Source organism: Pinus tabuliformis, chromosome 5_1, assembly GCF_031772625.1.
Source record: "Pinus tabuliformis cultivar Carrire ecotype Pingquan chromosome 5_1, CPIR1, whole genome shotgun sequence".
NCBI classification, from domain to species: Eukaryota; Viridiplantae; Streptophyta; class Pinopsida; order Pinales; family Pinaceae; genus Pinus; species Pinus tabuliformis.
Window position 1 is genome coordinate 70,217,459 of NC_142305.1, and position 2,507 is coordinate 70,219,965.

The window sequence follows — 2,507 nt, forward strand, 5'->3', positions numbered from 1 at the left end:
AATTACCATCTACTTACACATAAATATAAACAAATAAAGTTTTCATATATATTATTAATTAATTATTCACATATCATTCAAAAAAAAATATCGATCTGTTCTTTAAGCATTATAATCACCCAAATAATTGAACATTCACTTTATCAACCACAAAATATATTGTATTTTCCCACCTCACAATTCAGAAGAAGAAATACAAAGAAGATTATAAAGTAGAGGAACAAGTGATACGTAGCCATCTTTGCTCTTGGGGCAATGACGCAGCTAGTGAGGTAAAACCAAGGAGCATCAATTGCTGGTTGAAAACTATTTCTAGCCCCCCTCATTGGCTTGGGCTACTCCTTGGCCTTTGAGAATTTTTGGAGGGCTCGGATTTGGATCGGGCTCCAAATAATTCAAGTTTCCAAATTGGTAGCAAAGAATAAATACAGGAGACCAAATTTGCATGGGTGGGATTGATGTTTAAGTTATAATATTGCCCTATATGGAATTGGTTGGCCTATGTTAAATTTAGGAAGATATTTCTTCGTGGATGTTCAGGGATTATTCAGCACTAGGTGAAGAATATTTCTTATTTTGTCCTATCTGGCATCTATTGGGCTATGGTAAGTTTGGGAAGATATTTCTTAATGGATGTGGATGAATTATTCTTGTTACCAAAATACCAATACTACAAGAGAAATTGCATCGCTCAACTATTACCATTTGGTTGGTTTGCTTTCAAAGCCATTTAGTTTATAATTCTAGTATATGTTATCTATTCATTTTTTTTTGCATAAAACATTTTAATAGTGGTAAGGTATGCATGTCAATCTCAACTCTATGTATAGCATGGGATTGGAACTTAAAATTTCCAATTATCCATTATAACTAAATTATAAATAGTAGCGCATTATTACATAATAATTAGATAGCAATTGAATAATAATAAATCAATATTATATAATGACCATGTAGATAATTGAAATAATATTCAATTATATATCTTTAAATATATTATTAATAATAATTATTTAGTAATATAATAGTAATAAAGCAATTAAATAATATATATAATGACCTTATAATTAAAATATTCTCTTAGTAATGTTATTAATATATCGAATTTTAAATTGATTTATTTAAATAATAATTGAATAATATTGAATATATATTGACCATTAGAATTAAAATATTAATATTATCCTTGAATTAACAAAAAAAAAAAAAAAAAACTCCTTCATTTACCTATTTTAACTATTTCTTGAAATATTAATTAGTTATTTGAGTGGTTTGACCAGGTTCATTAGGTCAAACTAGCCGTTATCCTATAGCCGTTGGAGTCTCTGCACACTCTATTTAATCGAGCTAAGCCTGATTTGATCTTCATCTTGTCCTGACGATGAACCACACTGGTTGGTTCGAAACGCGTCGACAAACGATTGATTATGTGATTTTGCCGAAGATTATCTAAACAAGTTATGGATCACAGAAGTCTAAATTCCTTAACTTAAAATTTGTTTGACTTCAAATAATTTTTTTATTTGAGGTTCAACGAGAAAAACAATTCTAATTATTTGACAAATTGAATATGATTATTCATTAGGGTTTGAGATTATTCATTAATTTTTTCTCTATATGGAGATGTAACATGCAACAAGGGAGATCTTCAACTGTATAGCCACTGGGTTATACTAAGTTTGAACCAGGATCCGTTTGCCCACAGAGCCACAATTAGAATGCAAGAGGCACTAGGGTTTATGTAGGCAGTGGATAAAAAAATGGTGGATTAATATATTAGCTCAGCCATAAACTCAAAAAATAATTTAAAAAATTAAAGGCCAAAACAAATAAGCTTACACAAGCTTTTTCCTGTTATTTTTTTTCTAATTCTTTTGTATGAATAATAAATATGGTTTAACATGGAACAAATCTCTACTACACAATCCCTTGAGTGAAACATGAATATAAAAAACAATTTATGATAATTCCCTTGGGTTTATTATTCCCTCACATTTATAATATCAATCATGGTCAACCATGGTTGAATGTCACGTTGTCACAAGGATTGTCTCACCATGAATAAATCATGTTTATTTTTGTTTTTGTAATATTTATATTTGGGTTTACCAATGTTTGGTCTATAATATTAGTCCCTTGGGCGTAATATTATTCCCTTGGGTTCATAATCCCTTGGGGTTTTAGTATTAATTCCTTGGGTTTATTATTCATTTGGGTTTATAATGTAAATAACTTGGGTTTATTATTCCCTTAGGTTTATAATATCAATCATGATCAACCATTGTCAATCATAGCCAGCCATGGTCAACCATGTTTGAATGTTGCATTGTGACAAGGATTGTCTCACAATAAAAAAAAACAATGTTTATTTTAGTGTTTGTAGTATTTATATTTGGGTTTATCAATGTTGGGTTTATAATATTAGTCCCATGGGTTTAATATTATTCCCTTCGGTTCATAATCCCTTGGGGTTTTAGTATTAATCCCTTAGTTTTATTATTCCTTTA

At 29.4% G+C, this 2,507-nt stretch overlaps 1 non-coding gene across 1 annotated transcript; it reads left to right on the forward strand.

Annotated features, from left to right (window-relative positions):
- The first annotated feature begins 237 nt into the window (after nt 1–237).
- LOC149163494 (U4 spliceosomal RNA) lies at nt 238–385 on the forward strand. The gene has a single exon (XR_016260996.1). It is a non-coding gene; the product is annotated as a U4 spliceosomal RNA (small nuclear RNA).
- The last annotated feature ends 2,122 nt before the right edge of the window (nt 386–2,507 follow it).